This window comes from Platalea leucorodia, assembly GCF_965183815.1.
Source record: "Platalea leucorodia genome assembly, chromosome: 6".
Classification (NCBI taxonomy): Eukaryota; Metazoa; Chordata; class Aves; order Pelecaniformes; family Threskiornithidae; genus Platalea; species Platalea leucorodia.
In genome coordinates this window covers 75,121,516-75,144,215 of record NC_138828.1, presented here as the reverse complement: position 1 = coordinate 75,144,215, position 22,700 = coordinate 75,121,516, and positions in this window count along the sequence as shown.

Genomic DNA, 22,700 nt, shown 5'->3' with positions numbered 1-22,700 from the left:
AGCACAAGGTGCTGAGAAGTGCTTATTAAAGCTGCAAGTGCTTGAAGCATGCTGGGATATCCTCTGCCAGATGTATGTGTCCCTTACCTCATCTAGCCTTCAGTAGTTTTTTTTTGTTTACAAGCCATCCATATGGCAGCATCATTAAACATGTCATAAAAAGACTACTCAAGTGGTTGTCTTGTTACTCTAATGAAATTACATGTTTTTTAAAACCTTGCCATTCCAACTGCCATATGCTATGAAAATTCAAGCCTACTGGGATGCCACTTCATGTAAAGTTTAAGTGCCTTGCTGGTGAATATAATTAACCATAATAGCATTTTATTAGCTTTAGTTATGACTGCAACTAAAATAACACTTTGCAAGTCATGCCAGCACACATAAAAGAGAGAGCAAGTACAATGCATCAGCTAGGAAGGAGACAGCTACTCCTAGCAATTGCCCTCCTGTCTGGCCTAGCCAGCAGGGGTAGAGGATAATCCTTAAAAATCTCTGCTATAGGGCATAACCATTGCCATCAGGAGGAGAGCGAGGCGGGGAGTGACTGTTGAGGAGTGCTGCGGGAAGCCAAAAGCCAGACTGGGCTGCAGGAGGAACATGCTGGAGAACCAGGCAGAGAAAGCTATGGCTGCTGTATGGCTAAAAAATGGGTTTCTTGGCCAATTTTGCTGACTTGGCTTCTTATTGCTGAAAGACAATATGATGCTAACACTAGATGCTCAGCTAGCACTGGGAGGATGGTGATGACATGCAGCTGGAGACAGTAGCCTCTCCAAATGGCAAAGCTGGAGCAATCACTGCTATTAAAACTCCACAAAGCTAGATTTTCCGCTACACAACTTCATCTTTGCCTCTCCAAAGTAGTCTGAGCATCCTGATACATCCTCATACATCTGATACCCCAGATCACAGCTGAGAGAAGACAAACAGGAAAGAGAAATAAGGGATGATAATTCCCAGAGGGAAAGAGGGTAGGAAAAAGTGGGAAAGGAAGAACAAATGGAGGGAAATTGAAATGCTTGCACAGGTGTAAGCTGCTACACCAGAGGAGAGCAAACATCCAGAAAAAATAAAGCTCTTAAACCCTGTGTGCTACTGCTGACGTCCACAGGTCCTTGCTGAGGCTGCTGAAGCTAGTTACAGCTTTCATGTATGTAGGAACCATAAGACTATATGTGAAGAGTTTCTTCCTGCCTAGGAAAGAGCTAAAATATCCTGGGATGGGTCCCATTACACTGTTCTGAACCTGGGAATACTCCAGAAAGGAGCAGTTTGGCTGTATCTGCCCACTTCCCCTTTCCCTTCCTTGTGACCCTTTCCCACTTTCTGTCGTACCCACTGTAACACATTACTGTTATCACAGGTCTGTTTCTGCTTAGCTAGTTACTACTAGTGAAAAACAACAGAAATGACAATAAAAACTGCTTGAAACACTGGAGATAGACTGCACATGGCAAAAGGAAACAAGATTTTGGCTGAAATCACCCCTCACCTCTTTCAAAATACTCTTTTAACAAAATAAATTTGCTAGTGAATAATATGATGAAATATAAAGCTAGTTAAGGAAAAAAATGTATTTCTATGAATGTTTTAAATAGGCAAATTTAGCTATTACATTATGAGGAGAAGCACTATTCACTTGAATGAGTCTTAACCTTTCTTTAGGGTGGTGAAGCATGTAGTGGAAGAACTTGGTGTTACCTTTGATCATGTTAATTATCAGTGCAGGGTTTTATCTTTACATATGTTCAAAACAGAAAAAGAAAATAAAGATATTGATCTTTTTAAACTTATTTTATGTATTATAGCATTGCAATTAGATAGAACCCTGCTGTTAAAGACTTGACAGTTGACAAAAATATTTTAGTTAAAAGGCAATTGACAAAAAAAGCAGCAAGTGAGGGACCACTAGCCACTTGGATGAGTATCTGAGGCATTCACTTTGTTGTAATTCATTCAGTATTACAGCAGACTTGGGAACTCAACCCAGATGTCTTGATTTCCAATCTCGTAGCAGAAAAGTTGGCTTTATTTTGCATCTGTTTATCCCCTTTAATAAGTTTTCCTGTCATCATAATGTTCCTGGGGAATAACAGAAATCAGATCTACGTGATGTTGTCCAAGAGCTGCAACTTTCTATGAAACCATTGGTGCGTTGGCCTTCCAAATAAAAGAGGATATTACTGTCTGTTGTGTTTTCTGTGCACCAGTGTGACTGAAAAGCCCAGTGTGTGCATGGCACTGTTTCTCATCGCATCTACACATGACATAAAGGGACATCAGATCTTCAGTCTGCTCAGCCTTTCTTTGCTTTTCCTGCTATCTCTCTTCCTGTGGCTCACTGGAGTATTTTAAAAAGAGCCACTCTGTACTGAAATGCAATCTTGCGTGGGCTGGCTGCTATCAGTACGTCTCAGTGATGTGCAACCAATTTGGTAGACCTATCATTTCAAAGACCTCATTTGATCTGAAGCTTGATACCATCCAACTTCTTCACTCCAATAAATCAACCAAAATCTTCCTTGGCCCTCCTGACACCATTCAGCAGCTACTCATCCAAGACAGGGCATCATTCAGGAGTCTCTCACTACAGTTACAGCCTTTGACCTTTTTGGCTGTGCTTTGCCCACTGTGGTTACTTGTTCTTTGTATTAGCTTAACTAGGATCAGCTGACATGGTGGTGATGCTGATTTCATCTTCAAAGTCTGATGACATTTCTTTAGTTTTGAATGATTAAGGGGTAAAAAACCCCACCTTGTATACTCTGTACCTTCTCATGTTTTTTAAATTCCTCTGCAAACTGTATTGGAAAGGCGGCTAATAAATTTTAGAGGAGAAGGAGACAAAACAACGCTTTGAGATTCTTAGGAATAATTAATTCCACTTGAGAGGCACAAAGAGAAAGGTTTTTCACTATTGCTTTGAAGTAGCACCGTGCCTTTTAAATCCATAATCTGGGCGATTTGATGTTCTATGCACCCCAAATTCACTGCTTGCATCCGTTTGAAGTACACGGACCCTTCAAGCATCAGAAAGCCTTTCCTGAGACCTTGCAGGACATCAGATTTAAGTTCTAGTCCTCTTTCTCTCCTCAACCTCTTACCTAGCTTTTGCCATTAAACATCTGCTTTCTTCCTCCACATTTTTCTGTCTTGTCCATTGAGATGGCAGTCTCTCTGTGACAGGGTCTGACTGACATATCCTAGGCACAGGTCTCATTTGGACTGCAGGCTGACATCATGACAGATCAAAGCAGACCATTGACTCATTGGTCATAGACCTGTCACAAGTGGAGCCCTTGATTTCTATTGATGGGCTTATTCTTCAGAAGTGGTCACTAACTAAACTGGGGAACATTTTTCATCAAGAGGTTTCAACAAACAAGCTACTTAACTATTTGCTGTTTTTATTACAGTATTCACTATCTATAGCATGTGACTGGTTATTCAAGGAAGTAGCACTATCACAAGTTCCTACCTGAATGAGAGATATTCTTTAAAGAAAAGAATAAAAAATAAAAACTCTATTGTATAACTTACATATAATTTCTCTATCATATTTTAATAGAATACTCCCAACTTTCCAAGGTCCTATCTCCTGTCCATCTCTCTTAATACCAGACAGCACACTGAAATAAGTGGTGTCCACATCCTTCAAGCAGCTGAAAACTCTATATGGCCTCTTGGAGAAATCAGGGCAGAATATTTTTGAGGAAAAACAACTTGTACCATACATACCTGGTATAGCATGTGTGACTTTTAAATACAATTAAAGATAAAAAGAAGGGGTACAGCAGACATTTCAATATGTATATTATTTTAATATTTTTATTTTGACTTTGCTTAGCCTTGCAATTTTCACTGATAAAAAGGAAAGAAAACTTTTAAATACACATTGCAAAAATCTACTCTTCAGTTCTCCCTGTGCTCTATGGCTTTTCTTCAGCCATCCAGAGCATCACTACAGAATCTCTATGAGGCCTCCAAACTGGGTCTAGTATTTACATTTACACCTGGCAGTACCTTTAAAAACTCCTTGTACCTTCACATGTTTTTCTTTCGTAAGTAGCTAAATTAATGAAGTCCCTGTCACCTATATCACTCAAAATTTCCAAATCTTCTCCTAATTGCTACTCCTGACACTTCTGCTAGAAACATTTCTCTCTGGAATACATGTTTTAGCTTCTGCACTACACTGACATTTTTGACTGAAGTTTCTTTAAAGTATATTCTTAAAAACACTGAAATTAACACAGGGCATAAGGAGGTTTTATCATTAAGTTAATGATGGTAATATTAAACACCTAAATATTAAAGTACTTGGAATGCCACACTGGTTTGTTTGTTTTTTTTTTTTTTCAAATACTACTCACAAAGAAGCCTGGATTGCAGTTTCTCTATTTTATGTAGAATAACTACAAGGGAAGGAGCAAAAGAATGTTCTTACATTAAATACAGAAGAATATTTTACAGTAGTATTGCTTTCAATATTCAGTTCATGCATAATAGGCCATGTAATATAATAAATGTTTTGTTTAACAGAGGATAATGTAAAACAGATAGATAGAAATAACGTCCTCTGTCTATTGTCAAGCATTTAAATTGGATCTCTACATGTTATTATATCTTAGGGTCTATGCCTCTAATGCTCATCCAAAACACATCTCAGGTTTCATGCACTTTCTCTTTTCTTCCTATAGCCTTCCTCCTCCTCCTCCTCCTCCTCCACCACCATCCAATCCTACAGTCTTTTTATCCTCATCTTTAGTCAATTCCCACCCATTCTCCTTCTTTGCAGCAATCTGCTTATTCTGGCTTTGACCCAAGTGAGTAATGAGCTGAAAAATCTCCTCTACAAGCCCTCTTTTTCTGGGAATCTTTTCCTAGCTATTCTCCTCCCTAGCAATCTCCACAGTTTTCTTCCTGAAATTTACGTGATGCCTTGAATTGCCTTTTGATAGTGAGGGTTGAAATTGGAAAACATTTCTGCAGAGGGACAGATCTGCACAAAATGGGTTCTAAAACACTTAAAACATGTCATCCTTGCATTTCCTTCCTCTTTCATCTGTAAGCCCTATTGAAGATACCTATTACATTATACTATATAACTAGTATGGACATTACAATTTGTACAATTATAAACCTACAAGCCCTACAAAATCTTTTGAAAACCATATCCTGACCTTTCTGAGTATTGTCCATGCGTGCTCCTTCTTTTTTTTTTTTTCCCGGTGAAAGTGATATTGAATTTTCCTAGCCACAGACAAGTTAAGTGGCTACAACTCCATTTATATTGAGGTATAAACTCACTTCTCTTACTAAACCCACAGTGACAGGACTCAAATTCTCAAAAAGATTAGCCAGTTAAGGTTTTCTTAATAGTGGAAATGCCACTGGATTTTTTTTGACAAAAGTAAAACTTATTTAAAAATTAAATGGAAAATCATTGTCACCTCATTCAGCCCCACTTGGCAAATGGTAAGAAAAATGTCCAAACCAAACAAACTGGAATATTTGCAATCTATCTGTATATTAAATAAGAGTCTCTATTGTGATATGAGTCAGAGTCAGGATTTAAATTCATATTTAGTGTTTTTAAAGAAAACCAATGCCCTTTATTAATTTCATGGTAAAAGACATCTTCACAAGTTTCACAGTTTCTGCTTGCATAATAATTTCAGAGCAAATCTGGGATCTGGTCTAATATCATTAATGCCAGTGGGAAAATTCCAGCTACATTTAGTGGGAACAGGTTCAGCCTCTAAGATTCCCTCTAGCCTTGTCTACAAGCTGCCATCATTAGTCTACTCATTTGTTTCAGTTTATTCTAATTTTCAGTATTTTTTCACATCAGCCTTAGTTACTCTCCTGTAATTTTCAGGCTATACCGATGAGATAAGGTTGTGAAGAGTAGCTCTCTTATACTACTAATAAGCATGTCAAATTGTGCATCTGTAATTTTTGCAGCCATATAAATAGTATAAACTGGCAAATGAGGAATGACAGTGAATTTTCAGGCACAGTGGCAAATGGAAGGTCAATGTGAAAGGATGGTAAAATAAAAATTACAGGAAGAAAAAGCCTATGAGGAAGGAAAGCTTTTTTATTGGGGAAAAGATATCAATCTCAAAGAAAGACAAAAGACCAGCTTTTGAAAAACTTAGGATGTAGCAAATGTTTCTCCAAATACGTCAAAGTCTGCACCACGCAGCATGACATGCCATGTGACCAAGATATTCCAACTCTATCATCCAGACATTGAGAGTACTACTTATACTTGCCTGCTTGCTGTATGGAAAATATGACTTCTAGTAAGCTTGTAGCAGTAGATGACATACAAGAAGTTATAGGGACCATGTATTTATTTTGCTAAACACTATGTCACAGATACTACCTTTCACCCTAGAGATGAATTAACTGGTAAGAGGAAGACAAGAATAAACTGAGGTGTGAGTCAAGGATAAAATAATCCCAGTTGTGTTTTGGGAGTTTTTTTAGTTTAAAAAAGTCATAAACAAATAACTATAAATATATATGATGGCAGTGTATATTAAATAGTATATTCACAGTCTAAGGTTGGGCTGCTTTTGCCTTTCACTGTAAACTCGAAGTGGCTCAAAATTTCCTAGAAAATTTCTTCACTTATGTAAATATTTCCAAGCAGAAATTTTCCAGGGAAAGTAAAAGAATGTGTAATCAAATCCAGACTTATTTCTGAAAGGAAACTGGCTCATTTTTTAGAATGAAAATATGTCTTTTGTTAGGGAAGTGTGATCATTCTTGATTTTGTGACTTCCACAAAGCAAAAACTCCAAACCCCCAGATCCTATTTGTGAAACAGAAAGAATAGGACTTTCCATACTGGATCAAACCAGAGGCCTGGTTCAAGATCCTGTTTGTCACTACCCAAGAGAGCAGCTTCAGAAGAAAGCATGAGAACTCCCCGAGGGAGTTCGTTTGACACAGTCCCCCCAAGATAATTTCTAAGGGTAATTCTAACTTCTGAAGTTGGAAAATGATATAAGCTCTTAAATTAAGAGCTTTAGTATAAGTTTCAGAAATTTAATATAACTTACAAGACTTTTATTGAAGGTACTTTTGTATACTTCTGCTATCATAAGGCTATGAGTCACACTTGCTTAATTTGTCAGTAATTAATTGTATGCAGGCATGTATATTATTTTAAGATTTGTAAGATAAAGTTGCCAGAAATTACTCTAATCATCTCAATATCTGCAACCAATTAAAGCATTTCGCTCATTTCTATTGATGGCTCTGAAATATTCAGAGGGAAAAAAAAGGGGGGGGGAACTGAAAAAAAGGGAAAAAAATGTTATTTGGTCAACAGTCAAGCAATTAAAACAACCCCCATGTAGCAGGGGTGCAGCTACGTGGTGCACAAATGTGTGGGGATGGCGAGCGCTGCTGGAGCGGTTGAGCCATAGGGCAGACATGAAGAGCTGCTCGGCGGGACAGGGAGATGCCACGTCGCTGCTGCGTCAATTGCAAGCTGAAGACCATCAGTGACCGGCAGTGAAGCATTAACCGCAATGGCCTACCTGCAAGTGGCCTGATGCTAATGTGAAATGGCAGCTGAGAGCAGCTCCATACAACTTTCTCAGCCTCCCTAAGTAATTGGTAACCTCTGAACCCTGCTCACATGAGTAGCTGGGGAGAGCTGCTCCCAGTTAGGCAGAGAGGTCAAGCTAAAGCCTGATTGTCTGGACCTTCAAACATGTGACCTTCTTCCTCAAAACTTTCTTTCTCACACCTAAAGATCATGCCACTGGCCCCCAGAACTGCACTTTGATCAGTGCTTGGAGCACTTTGTTTACCTTATGTATTAAGCCCAGTCAAATGTGCTTGAACTGTACAGTATCAATTTTTCCCAGGTCCTTTAAGTTTGAGCAAAGAGAAACTAGCCTGTTTTAGCAAACTTCTACCTTATTTAGTGCTGATCTTGGTCTTTTGCAAAACTGACAGTATCACTAATCTAATCCTGATGTCTGCAATGAGGTTTAACACTTGGAACATCCAAATGAAGTTTAACCGGAGCAATTTACTGAACTTCTAGGTCCAGCATTTTTCTGGAGCATACTCTGCTTTTAGATTGAATATGACAGTATGTTCTGATTAGCCCAGTGTTGTGAAAAGTGGAATCAAAGCCTTGTTCCAGGCAGCTACCAGGCACTACGGCATTCCCAGTCACACTCAGCATTTGACCATGCATGCACTAAAGTTTTGACAGAGCTTTTGAGAGGCCAAATCAAGTCTTTGTTTTTTTAAATGGAAAGGTAAAATAATTGAAGTCAATCTCTGCTTAGTTTTTATGGGCTTTAAATGTTTTTATTTGGAAAAATATCCAAATATTCTAGTTGCAGCACAAAATGGTTATTTCTTCTTTGCTTCTGCTACCAACATCTGCTGGAAATACACTTCACTGGCTGATCATGCTCCTACATTCCAGATAAAGCTTTCGCTACATCCTTTCCTCTGGCAGAAACTCTCCTGTTGCCCAGCATCCTCAACTCTGGCTCATGTTAAATATCTAATTTCCTTTAATAATTAAGAAGACAGTTTGGAGGCAATTATTGCTATTTCCTTCCTACCTATTCATCTACTCTAATATCAGCTTCTTTCCCTGCATTATGATTTCTGTTTTGGTGGAAATAATTTTCAAAGAAGGTCGCTAATAGACTGGCAATGGTCCTGCTCACAGTGGTATGAAGAATAACTGTTCTGTCATTCTCTGATACTGAATTTCACATAGCAATCACTGGCAAGCCCTAAAATTGTTGCAAGTTTTACCAGCACAAAAGGACATCCCGGTACTCCAAAAATTTCGTACTCACTTAACCTAGTCAAATTCTTTTACAGTTTAGAAAGCCAGCTGCCTTGCAGTGACCGTCAATTTTATTGTACAAATCAATTTGTCTCCACTGATGGAAAATAATTGCAAAGCAAACAAATTATCCATGCTACATTGAACCCTATTCACTCCGGGGACGCTGAGCTTACAGCTTGAGATTTTCCTCTGCCTGTCTCAAAAATAGAGCTTGCTATTAAAAAAAAAACCCAAAACATTAAAAAAACTTACTGCTCTTACTCTTGACTGCTGCTGGAGAACTCCAGTATATTAATTTTGCATTTGTCTAGGCATTAAGATACTATTACGTGGAACTTTTCTGAGTATATTCAAACCCAAGTCTATGATAGGGCTTTATATACTAAATTTTTAGTACAAAGAACACTGTTGTTGAAAGTGAAGGATTTGGAAGCTGCTGAAGGCTTACAAAGTCACTCAGGATCTTATGTAAAAGCACAGTCCAGCGGCTTTTTATATAGGCCAATATCCACAGAGGGATTTAAACTCCTGAATAGACTGTAGGGTTGGAGTGCATTTACTCAAATTTCACTCCTCAAAAGCACCACCTTCTTTTCATCTGCCACTGGAAACATTTAAATTCTGTCAAAACACCTAATGCCCCAGCAGTTCTGCTCCTGCAAACCCCCCAAAGTACCTCCGGCCAGAGTGCAGGTCTGGCTGCCCCGCTTGGAAGATGGAGAACATCAGCTTGGACTCTACGAAGTATGGGTGCAGGTGTCATTTCCTAGCAAACTCCTACCATAGGGTTTCCCAGTAAAGTGGACAGCCCCTGCCGCTAGTCCCAGCTGGACTGCCCTTACCTGAGCAATGCCATATTCCCTCTTTCTCCCTCTGGCATAACAAATATTTAAGTACTTAGGTGAAAAGTAGGACAAACTTAACTCCTCCTCAGGAAGACTGTCAGACGTAGGATTCATCCCCTACTCCATGTCCCTGTGATGCCTCCCTGAGGACAGGGTAGCCTCCAAGGTGGTGGCTCCAGCCAGCTCCTGGGAGGGTTGAGATGAGGTCAGCATCAAATGCCAGTAAGACTTTGTAAAAAGAGAGACCTACCTTTAGGGTAAGGTCTGCTCGTAAGCCCTGTGGAGAGGGAGGTGCTTCATCCAGCTGGGAAAGTTGTACAGCTGCCAGGAGAAATATCTTGTGCCTTCAGCACTCCCTAAGGAGTTAGGAAAGTCCATGATTAAAATTTTGTTGCCTTTGGGAGTCAAGGTCATAGTATCTACTGTAAATAGAGATCATGAATGCCAGCTCAGAGTCCTAATTGAAGATGTCCAGCTTCAGACCATATAGTCTTTACAGATTCTTGCCCTGAATTCCATGACTAGAGAGCTCAGGGCCAGGCATTGCAGAGCTCTCCAATATCCAGTAGGGAAAAAAAAATTACCCAGTGAAAATAAAGATAATAGTAAAATATATACACACACATATATATATATATTTACTTCCATCTGCTTAGATGTCAGTTGCTGAAGGTGAATCTTCTCATTTAAAATACTTTCTCATTTTCCTGTTCTAGCTCTGTGGGGCTATCTATAATCAACATTCAGTGGTGTGGCAGAAAAAAACCTGGGTGCTTTCAGTATTCTCTGCTATCAGTAAATTTCAAAAGAATAGGATCACCTTACCTATTTTTAAATAAAAATGAGGGCTATATAAGCAGGGCTACTGCTGGTGTTTCCAGTCTATCCCAAAGATCAGCTGTGTGGTAACTTCTTGCCCCAGTAAATCAGTCATTGAGGCTGCATTTCATTCCAGATGTAACTATTTCATTTCACTGCCTCAGCATTTCAAATAGAGATGCCACGTGGTAAGAGATGTAGCAATAAGCCACATTTTTTCACGGAGATGACATTGAATACAATGTTTGATGAAATGCATCCTGCATGGCTTCTGTTTTTTAAAGGTGAGGTTTCTAAGAAATTAATCCTGTGGTGTCACTCTAAGTGAATATTAAAGCCTATTGGATGGTCCATTTTTCTTTATCATTTAGTGGAAAATTTTAACAAAATATGGCAAATTGTATTGATCTAAATTTGTCAAGGGTAGGTTGGAAGAGATCTCAAATTTTCTAAATTGTGGAAATAGGCACTCATTATTAGAAAAAAGTTGTAAAATTACCTCCACTGAGTAAATAGTTATGGTAAAAACCCTACTTCTTGTTTGACAATGTAGAACCTACATGAAAGAAAAGCCTTAGGAAAGCTCTAAATGCATAAAATGGGACATGGACCTTCCTTCTTCTTGGGTGTCAAAGCCAACAAACCTTTAGACAAACAGCAGCGAGAAGCCAGACTTCCTCAGTTCCAATGTTCATCAACCACCTCAAGCTACTTACCAGACATGAAAGAAAAAGAGAGGCCAAGAAGTCAGTGGAGGGAGTTACAAAATACTTGGTAGCATACAGCTTAAATTTTTTAATGACATTTTTATTAAATGTTCTTGCTGCCAAATGTGATTTGCCTCAGTATCAAGTCTGTCTCCATTAATAATGTGTAACTCCACTTCAAAATTATTCCTATAAAACGCTTTCGTAATAGCAGGCATTAGCTTTATGCCTTGCTACAAAAGTCAGTAGAACTTGGTTTTTGTGAATGTATGGAGTTCTTTATCTGAACATTTGCAATTTAAAACATCACTAAGAACTATGAGAATTCCTGACAGAAATCCACTCTGAGAGACACTAAAGTCAAATCACTGGAGACACATTTCTATGATCCTGACCTGGGAAGAACGTTGCCCAATTTAGTCTATGATGGGAAAATATTTGAAACAGGGACAAATTTCTCATTGACCTCCTCTTCCCCCACTGAGCTCACATTCTTCACCTTCACTTCATAATTTTTCATGGAACCAGAAGAACAACACGTATTTTCTCCATATGTTTCTGCTCAACCTCTAGTCGCATTTGCAGAGAGGTTAACTTTCCAAATAAGAAGGGGCAAGCATATAAGCTCCACATTTGTATAAGAAATAAGAAGGGGCAAGAGTATAAGCATTCAGATGTTTGCAGGAGTAGAAGGTCTGAAAAAAAATGGAAATATTTTCAATACACTTTTCATGAGATTTCCAGGAGATCCTTCAACTGCTCCCCAAATAAAGTGAAATATTTTTGCCTATCTTAATCACGTGTCACTTGATACCTACTTTCTGCTGAAATTATGCAAAGTTTTGGAAATTAATATCTGGGAGGAAAAAAAAAAATATGTGAGGAAAAAATAGGCAAAAAGATTGTTTCACCCACTCATTAACATCCCAGGAATGGTATGTGAACCACCTTTATTATCACTGTAAGCTAATACTAATTATTACATATGTTAAATGGTAGATTAAATATCATAGAATAAAACTTGGCTCCTACTGGGCATTTTAGAAGAATTTCTATTTAAACATCAGATATTTCTCTTTCTCTTTTTGCATCTCATTTATCTGCTAAACACTAAAAACATTAATTATGTGGTTATCATAACATCACTATGTAAAAGGAACCAAGACGAGCACTAAGCTCAATCATGTATAAAGTAAACAAACCGCAAACAAGCAGATGGCACATTTGGGACCTGACTCTGACCTGTGAAGTCATTTACTGTTTTAAAACTGAAAGAGCAACGTCTGCATGGTCTTTGTCACTGGTTTAGCAAAATCATTTTAAAACCACCTTTTTGCTCAAACTGGTACAACCCTGCTTGCAATGGCCTTGCTTCATAGGCTCTGTACATAAATTTGTGAAGCATGGCTTTTAGACCTACGTTGATTTAACATTCAGGTAACTCCTTTACCTTTAATGTGTTTCCTCCCAATTCCCACCTGCAACTCGGAGGAATAAGGAAGCCCATTGCACTCATTTAATATTTCATTAATTGCATTTTAAGTCCACGGCATAACCACGCACTGCTACTGGGAGGACAAAAGGAAACACCATATTAAGATAATATTGATTCATTTAACCAGCATAAAATGAAGAAAAGGTCAAACTGGGGCAAAGCTGGTGCAAGCAAATACATCCCTGGCAGTTTACTGTTGTGATTCAGCTACTGACAACTGCAGGAAGAGCATGGGAAGAGACTCTCCAATGCTCACTAAAGTGTGCCATTAGTCTGTTCTTTGGAGTCATCAGACTGCTTCGAGCTGGGTTTTGCCCCCTAGGCAATCATCACAATTAATTGGGCATGCAATTTATCATAGACTAATTAAGTGGCTTCTACTGCATTTATCACTGCTTGTAAAGTGAAGGAGCTCATTCTGGCTTTTTATTTGTATGTTTTATTTGCAAGGCAGTTTAAAGCACATGGATTCATCACTTCTGGATGGGCATTAGATTCCCAGCAACTGAGCACCCTTGCACCCAGGAGGGAATGGCAGTCCACCCCAGTGGTCTGGGGCAGATGTGTTTGCATTTGCAAGAATATTAGGCTGGTTTCTGCAGGAAAAGACCTTGATACACTTATGGCTGTATGAGGCTGTGCATGTGCATGCGTGCTTTTGCAATTATCTCTACTCCCCACTGACTTTTGGTCAATTGCAATCAAAATTTGAGAGAGGGAGAAAGATCTCAAAAGAAAGAAATCCTGCTAAGGCTCCCACTGAGAAGGTGACTTCACAGTGAGTTAAGCTCTGCTTGGACACGGGGGGATCTTCTTGGGAGCTCTACCTTGAGACAGAAATCAATAGGACACCAGACATCCTTGGTTCCTGTGCTCACAGAGTTATGTGTACTCATCACAGCTCCCTGTGCTGTTACAACTTTCTGCTGTCACCAGAATATTTGCTTTGCTCTTGCTGATATGGGAGTCATTTTGCAGTCATTAGAGAAGATGGCAATTTCAAAGGAAATCTCCTTTGAACTAGACTCCATATTTACAGCTATGTCACTTTTAAAGACAAGGCAGATCAGTGGTACCTGTACAGTCATGGTGGGGTGCAGTTGCTTCTGAAAGGCGTTTTTTCACCAGAAAGCTTTGAGCAGGAGCTCTGCTGGCTTATTCCTGCTGACACAGCTAGTTAAGCCAAGAGCATTCAGATTTAGCTGCCTTTGCTGGTGCAACACATCCTGCAACACTGAGCCAGTGGAGATACCCCAGTCTCCCCACCATTGTCTAAGAAAATAAGACCTGAGCCAACTCCTTGACCCACCACTCCAAGGTCAATGTTGATGTAGCCAGTCAGACACTTGAAAAGCTCCAGGGAAGCGTGTACAATATTTTTTATTATTCCAGAGTTTAGCCGTGTGTAACTGTCTACAGAGGAATGAATTACATAAGGTGATGAAGGATGGAAGAATTTTAATCTAAAAGATAAGAGGAAAAAAATGTTCAGCATTGTTTCTGTAATTGGCATAAGAAAGCTATCTATTCTCCAGCAAGATAATGCAGCTTAGCTACTTTATGCGATTATTAGGGCATCTTAGCAAATACTTCTGAGTCCTCACCAACGAAGCTGGTGAAGGGTCTAGAGAACAAGTCTTACAAGGAACGGCTGAGGGAGCTGGGGTTGTTTAGGTTGGAGAAGAGGAGGCTGAGGGGAGATCTTATTGCTCTCTACAACTACCTGAAAGGAGGTCGTAGTGAGGTGGGGGTTGGTCTCTTTTCCCTAGTAACAAGCGATAAGACAAGAGGAAACGGCCTCAAGCTGCACCAGGGGAAGTTTAGGTTGGATATTAGGAAAAACTTCTTTACCAAAAGGGTAGTCAGGCATTGGAACAGGCTGCCCAGGGAATTGGTTGAGTCTCCATCCCTGGAGGTATTTAAAAGATGGGTAGACATGGTGCTTAAGGACATGGTTTAGTGGTGTACTTGGCAGTGATAGGTTAAAGTTTGGACTCAATGATCTTAAGGGTCTTTTCCAACCTTAATGATTCTATGATTCTATAAAGGGTACTCCCAGATGCCCCAAAGAGTTTCGTGGTCTCTTCTCTTAGTCTGTGCAATGCAAGGTTGACTTTACACACAGAAAATCAAGATTGCAAACACATTCCTCAACAAGGAGACATTTCCCATTTAGTTTTCAGCTCCTCATTGTATTTCCCACCCACTTAACCACAACATTTATTTTTATAAACCAAACTGCCAGGAGCATGCCTGCGCCACTCTTTTGCATTTTTAACATGGACTAAATAGAAGGAAACTGTCTTGTATCATGCCAGCTTCACATCTCTGCATTTACCTCCCCATTCAAATAGATTTTCAGTCATCGTTAAGGGTGGAGTACGTATTTAATGGTATAGCCACACTGCACACTACCATGTTGAGTGGTGATAAGTTAAAGAAGTTACCTTTAAGCCAGGTACATGTGGGCACTGGAAACTGTCTAACCACAGCCGCATTGAGCTCTTCAAAATTTTTTTTCCCCTCACTTTTTGACATGCCACAAGTTTCTCCCTTTTGCAGTAGAACAGGAGCTGAATGGAAACTAGTAGCATCATGAGGAAAGCAGAAGAGTGCTTGATCTTTACTCCACCCCAAGATGTGTCCTTAAAGAAATATAAGACTTAAAGTTATCACACAAGCTAGTGTAGCCTGAGAAACTTTCTCACAGCCTAGGGGCCAATATGCAGTATCTGCTCCATGTCCACCCTTTGCCAAATCCAATAGCCCATTCCTACTCAAGAAAGCATTCAAACTTACATTCAATGGGGGGCAAATGGCCAGTTTCCACCAGAGACATTTCTGCATCACAGTTTCTGAAAGTTATTCCTAGTCTCAGCAGTGGGGCTTAGCTTTATTTAGGTAGTAAACTACAATATCATCTTAATAAAGATAAGAACATTAAAATGTCTGCAAACTATAGAAATAGGTGCCTCAGAGTAGAATTGAAGCAAAGTACTTGACAAGAGTTTAATATGACGGTTGACATTAAATAGCTCATGCAGACGTTCACAACTATATAATATGTTAAGGGGTTATTTTAAAGGAGATATTGTTTTTTATACATCAGAACTGTATGCCTTTATATAAGCTCACAAGTTAAGATTTCCATCACTATCCATTACTGCATTTCTTCCTGTAACGGAAAATTTCTGAGAAATCCCTGAGCAGACAGGTCTTTCAGAGGAATGAATGTAGTGTATCATGTTGCTGTTGTTTCCCATCAATGAAGTAGGCAGAGGCTGGATGAGAGGAGGGTGGAAGGAGAAGAAGCAGGGAAAGCACTGCAGAGCAACGTGGACCTGCCTGGGAGCATACATACTGCATGGGTGGTGTTATTGGACACCAACCTTTAAGGAAGTCTCCCCTCCTACCTTAAAGATATTCAAGCAGTAGCAAGATACACTTGAAACTGGAATTCTCTTCTGGATTTTGTAGAGAGTTACATGGGTGTTCATGATTTCTAAGATCTTCTAAAGTACAGATATTTTTGGCCACATGATTGTCCCCATCTCTAACAGATTTATTTATCTATCTGATATTTCAGTCTATGATGGTCATCTTTGTGTAAAGAAAAGCTAAGCACAATAGCTGATAAACCTTCAGCATTCTGTCAAAGAGTATTTGCAAAAACAGCCACCATTGTACCTCTGCTAAATGAAAACTTGGCTGTACAGATGCTAGCCATGCCATGAAAAGATTGCATGCTCCTCGCACAGCTCCTTCCCTGTCTCCTGAATATTTCTACCTGTCAAGTCTTACCCAAAATGCTTTTCTAATCAATCATTTGAGGTCTTCATAAGAAGTTTGGAAACACACTCCCTGACTTGTAAAATATTCTGGACTCAGACTAAGCGTCAGTCTGCATGTTCATAAAAAACATCATGGTAAGCCACAGAGACCGAGGTCCATTCTGTTTCTTCTTTTGGCGATTGAATCAGAGCTGTGCTCTCTTACCAATGCATAGATGCTTCATATCAGCGATTGGGTTTTGGTAGAGTTTTTACATATAAACATATCTTTCTACATGATAAAGCAATATAAAAAGGATGTGAAATGGCCCTTGGTAGAATTTGCTAGTATCCTTTAAAGGATGAGATCCTCAAGTATCACCTAACCCCTGGGTATTCGAAGACTACAGATTTCTTAGTTTTGTTAGTAAAGTTCACCAGTAATCTACACAGCTGCTTCTGTATGTGCAAGAATTGTGCCAAAAATAGCCCTTATGTTGCAAAATGTCTTATTCCCTACTTGGGATCCAGCTAGAGCTGGTATGAAGATGTTTGCATCTCAGGTAGTCATCTCATAGCCAATGGAGAGAAATACATGCAATTTTGGGACAATCCATCCTATTTCAAAGCAGACATGAAGCAGATCTCTAGTTTAGATGGATAATGACTTGAAAGTGCCTAATTCCCTGCATTAGCTATAAACTAGAGCTATTATCTTGGTTGCATATATTTACATTAAAGTCTAGTGAGATGAAGCCCTCCACAGGTACTCCACCTCTTCATATGTCCAGTCTGGTAAGTGTATTCAACACACTTTAATAAGAGTAAGCTACCCCCTGAGAACAGAAAGCGTAGCCATGATATAATGTTCTGTCTTTGCCTTTTTTTAACTGAAAACATATTTATACAAAAAGCGTAAGAAATATCAAGTAGCTTAACAAGAATGGCTTAGTGATCAGCAAATGGTCCAGTTAGAAGGAATATATGTGATCAAAGCACTTTTCATGGAGGGCAGAGCTGAACATGTAGCAGCTATACCGTAAACGTTGGGCTATTGAAGACAGGGCTCTGCCTTCTCTAGCTGGGTTTTCAACACAGGTTGACACAGTCACTGGAGTTTTCCAGATGAGCAACATGAGTGCTCACTGGATCAAGTCTTTCAGAGAAAGTAGTTAGAGGAAAATCCAATTTGTGAATCCCAGCAGATACTGAAATAGGAGCCATACCCCTGAGTATGCCAAGATTGATGCTTTTGAGCAAGCCAAGAAGTAAACATTTAAGTGAGCATTATTAACATCAGAAGCAAAGTAACCTGCATACTTTTGGTACACAGATTGGTGTAGCTGCACAAAAGTTCTGAGATTTTAAAATACGGATTTGTCCAATTCTTATGCCTAAAATGAAATGACCTTCTGGTCAAAAATAGGTTTTCATATGTCCTCTACACAAATAGGACAAATGTTTTCTTAGTGATTTCAACTGACTGAAGTGATTTATTTGCTAGAGACAGATTGGTCTGCATTCAGTTTTTTAAGTAAGTTTCTCCTTTCTTCATTGCTTTCTTAACATTAGTGAAAAAATAGAAATTTTGTCAAAACAAGCTTCTGATTTCCTGATTACCTACTGGAGGACAGAAGCGTTCCCTTAATCATTGCATTAGCCACACAACAGCGTCATTTTAGCTGCCGCATCTCTTTGTTTTGTTTGTTTCCTGGTAGACTTAGCCACTAAAGCCTTACTGCTGCTTTAACTAGCTCATATCTCACCTTTGATTTCATTAGTAATTCTGTTACTGAAGGCTTGCACCTTGTGAACTGCCTAAGTTTGGTATTTTACACTAATAAAAGCAGCAGAACTAACTAAATCACTTGTACAGTGCTAATTTTTCACAGAAAACTCACATATTCATATTTTGGTGACATCAATGTTTCATTCAATTTAGCTGATAAAAAATTAATGAAGAAAAATACCTTAGGTTTTGTGACCCACCTGCTTTTGAAGCCATTGTTATTTGACTTGAAACAAGGTGTATTTATCAAGTCTTCAAAAATCAGAACCAATTTAAATAAAGGCAATATTACTTTTTAATTCATAATGGATCAAATATATTTTTGATAACAATAGAAAACAATAAGTAATATGTTATGTAACTTACAAGCCATTATTTTTTTATATATGCATTATATAAAAATACACCTCCGTGCACATGTGTGTGCGTCTGTGTGTGTGTATATTTATGTACAAGTGTGTGTGTGTATAAATTAACAGATGTTCCAAATGAGCATTCTAATTTTTAGATTTCTGGTTTGTGACATTTTTAATTTAATAAGTATATAATCCTTTTTCCGGTCTTGCTTTTCATTTAGAGGATTGTCCACGTGGGCAAGAAAAAGAGTAAAACATTTTGTGGGTTAATAAAGCCTCGTGGCATTTCTTAAAGCCTAAGGAGGACTCACACCATGGGCACAGGGATGCAGAGGCACCTGGGGACCTGCCTCGGTGCTATCCCAGCCCTGGCAGCCGGACATGATGCCGTCCCAGAGCTGAGCCCTGGCAAGACGCTGTTTTTTTTGTTCAGTTGAGCACAGACACAACCATCTTGCTTTATTCTGCTCTCCCCAAAGTGCTGGTAACATACCAGCTCAATTTCAGCATCTTTGCTTGGGGAATGGGGCCAAGGCTGCATTCAGAAGCACTTTGCAGCACTGGAATTGTGAACCAAATGCAGACAGATCACACAACCTTTGTCTGCCTAACTCAGGCCCTGCCTAAAGCTGCTAATGTCCAGCAAAAAACTCCTGTAAAGGTGAGGGCTCCCTGCCATGACCTGTCCCACCTGGCTGGGGAGGATTAGCTGCCAGCTACACTGCACGGAGGTGACCACTGGTCTGGTCCAGACCGATGTTTCCTTCCTTCCTCTCTACTGATCTGACTGTCTTAGAGGTGAGTACAACTTCCAGTTAGTCCAGCAAGAATTTTCCTGTGGATGCAGTCATATCATCGCAAAAGTGCATTTTTTCTTCTTCCCTCAGGGAAATAGCTCTGCTAGTCTTTGGGCTAGTTCCTTCATTCCTCTTGGGTAGCAGCTGTGCCAGCTGAAGTACTCACCACCCTCCTGCCCTGTTCGCACCACCCTGCCACCCAAAAGGTCACCATGCACCTGATCTACTGATCACCTGCCCCAGCTTCTTATGGTCAAAAAGAGCCAGCCTGCATAACAACTCGGTGCCAACTTGGTTTTTGTAAGAAAGATTTACATTTTTGCTTGAACGGGCTGATCAGAAGGGATGATAAAACCAGCCTTATCCATGTCTGATAATCCTTACCATTAGATGGATTTACTTCATACTAACTCCTGTGCAGTCCAGTTTCTTAATTTCTCCTTGAAGTTTGTAGTACATTTATGATTAGACGAGGTATCACTTTCTCTGGACTGCACAGGAGATAAAGTATTCTCCAAGGCTGAGTAGCAGTCATACCATCCAGTCCTCCAATATACAAGCTATTGTTTGTAGAAGTCACCTTCTCCCTGGATTATATTCATGTATAAACATGTGTTGCTTGTATTCCTTTTTTTGTACATGTATGTGATCTATCTCCCAGAGATTTACTCCTTCTATAGGGTAAAGGTTTTTACTTGGCAGTTTGATTTTTTAGTAGATTTATAGACTATTTTATAACTACGTTTGTGACTGACATAAGGGTTGACTGAGACATCCAACGTATGACTTAATAATGCTCATTTGAATAGTGGGTTATATGGTTCAAATATGTATTTAGCTGAAATATTATTACAGACATAAAATGCTACTTAATGTCAGTGTAAGAGCTATGCTGTCTTATTTTTGTTTTAGTTAGTGGTATGTTGCTTTCTACAATATATTGCTGCATACTTGTCTGTGATTTTTATCTATGAAACTTTATTTTCTGATGACAAACGTTATCTTTATTTCTGTTAAAGATGAATAAAGCAGTGAATTCTGAAGCCATTTTTTATTAATCTAACTTACATGGGTTTCACCAGTCTAGTCATCATTAATCATGTATTATTGCTATCATCTGCATTTAGCTGTTACGGTGCTCGAGGACATGGTTTAGTGGTGGACTTGGCAGTGCTAGGTTAACGGCTGGACTCAATGATCTTAAGGGTCTTTTCCAACCTTAATGATTCTATGATTCTATGATTCTATGTGTAGCTTCAATAGAAGTTCTCATTTTAAAATGGATCACTGCTATTGCACCTAAACTAATACCACTGTGCAGCTGAGGAGAGAAGGCTATCGTAAGCCATGGATGTACCTGAATGAAGAATAAGCACAGGGCTTTTTCAGCTAGCCTGCTAGTCTCTGATAGTCAAGCCAAAGTTAATGGAAATACATGCTAGAAGAACTGCCATTGGTTTCCATGTGGTTGAAGAAGCCAAGAAGCCATAAGACTAAATCCTCACTCTGTCATCACATGTCATCACCTCCTCAGTCTTAAATGATTCCTTAGCTTTTTCAGCAGCTAGTTTGCTGAAAGGACCACCAGCAACTCGTTAGAAGACACCTCAGGCCTGCTTATGTAGATTCACAAGCAAACTTTGTCCTCAACATTACATCTTTTTTTTTTTTTTAAGGCTCTGATGCTTAGGGGAATTCAAAACCCATGTTAAGTACCTGCTCACAATATAGAGGGCATGTCACTCAGTGCAAAATTCAGTGGGACATGTCAGACACTATGTAGTGGGTTAACCCTGGTGGGCTGTCAAGTGCCCACCATGCTGCTCTCTCGCTCGCCCTCCTTAGCAAGACAGGGAAAGAAAAATAAGATGAAAAACTCATGGGTCAAGATAAGGACACCAATTACTGTCATAGGCAAAACAGACTTGACTTGGGGAAGACTAATTCAATTTATTGCCAATTAAAAATGGAGTAGGATAATGAGAAAGAAAAACCACACTAAGAACACCTTCTCCCCACCCTCCTTCTTCCCAGACTCAGCTTCCCTCCTGACTGTTCTGCCTCCTTCCCCTAAGCAGCACTGGGGGATGGGGAATGGGGGTTTTGGTCAGTCCATAATACTTCATCTCTGGTGCTCCTTCTCCTCACACTGTTCCCTTGCTCCAGCATGGGCTCCCTCCCATGGGATACAGTCCTTCAGGAACTGCTCCAGTGTGGGTCCTTCCCACAGGGTACAGTTCATCAGGAATGGACTGCTCCAGTATAAGTCATCCATGGGGCCACAGGTCTTGCCAGGAGCCTGCTCCAGCGCAGGCTCTCCACAGGGTCACAGCTTCCTTCAGGGCACATCCACCTGCTCCAATGCTGGGTCTTCTATGGGCTGCAAGGTGGATATCTGGTCCACCATGGTCCTCCATGGGCTGCAGGGGGAGAGCCTGTGTCACCATGGTCTTCACCATGGGCTGCAGGGGGAGAGCCTGTGTCACCATGGTCTTCACCATGGGCTGCAGGGGAATCTCTGCTCCAGCACCTGGAGCACCTCCTCCCCCTTCTTCTTCACTGATCTTGGTGTCTGCAGGGTTGTTTCTCTCACATATTGTCACCCATCTCTCTCACAGCTGCTGCACATTTTTTACCCTTTCTTTAATACATTATCACAGAGGCACAACCAGTGTTGTTTTATTGCAAGCAATCAGGAATAGCATTAAAATTAGGGAAGAGAATCACAGATGAGAAGCAGGAGCAGGAGCATTTTCCTACAGAGCTAAACTACCCCTCTTCAAAGTCAATAGCTTAAAGGAGGCCCCTGAGCGTGGGGTAGCCACTGCCCTGCATGAGTAATACAATGCAGAGCCTGGCTTACCTGCTTGGGCTCAGCAGCAGAAGGAAGCAACAGGCAAAACTAATTTGGGATGTTCACATGATGCGGTGTGAAAGGGTCGTGATGGTTGCCCTGCTACAGAATGGGCAGTGCTGTGCGTGCCAAGCAGCAAAGCTCAAACAGCTACGGGACATCACTGGCTGTGAGTTAGGAAATACAAAGCCTTCAAAGTTAGGCAGAGCTTTAGAGCCTTTCCTTACCAAATTTATATGCCAAAAGTTACAATTATGTTCTTAAAGTTTCTTCCAAATTTACCCCTTAAACTGTTCAAGGTTTAATTTCTAGTTATTGCAACACTGCTCGTATTTTTATACATGTAGCTGTAGGATAAATGGTGGTGCCCATCATATACTGCAGAGCATGTATTACATTGAATAGTCTGAGGCTGCTCAG